Source organism: Trichechus manatus, unplaced genomic scaffold, assembly GCF_000243295.1.
Source record: "Trichechus manatus latirostris isolate Lorelei unplaced genomic scaffold, TriManLat1.0 scaffold00273, whole genome shotgun sequence".
Lineage (NCBI taxonomy): Eukaryota > Metazoa > Chordata > Mammalia > Sirenia > Trichechidae > Trichechus > Trichechus manatus.
The window spans coordinates 19,064-19,454 of NW_004444209.1; positions in this window are offsets into that span (position 1 = coordinate 19,064).

Below are 391 nucleotides of genomic sequence, written 5' to 3' on the forward strand. Positions count from 1 at the left end.
TTATCCAGACATAGAGCACTTCAGTGACTCCAGAAAGATCCCTTGTGCCCCATCCCAAACAATTCCTAACCCACAGAAGCAACCACTGTTCTGCTTTCTTTCAGCATTGCTTAGTTTACCTATTTAAACCAAACCAAACCCGTTACCATCAAGTTGATTCCAACTCATAGCTATGTACAGGACAGAGTAGAACTGCCCCATAGAGTTTCCAAGGAGTACCTGCTGGATTTGAACCGCTGGCCTTTTGGTTAGCAGCCGAACTCTTAACCACCATGCCACCAGGGTAGACTTTTATATATGGAATTAAATGGTTTATACCCTTTTTGTCTGACATATTTGGCTAAGCATAATGTTATTGAGGTTTATTCATGTTATGAGTATCAATGGCTCA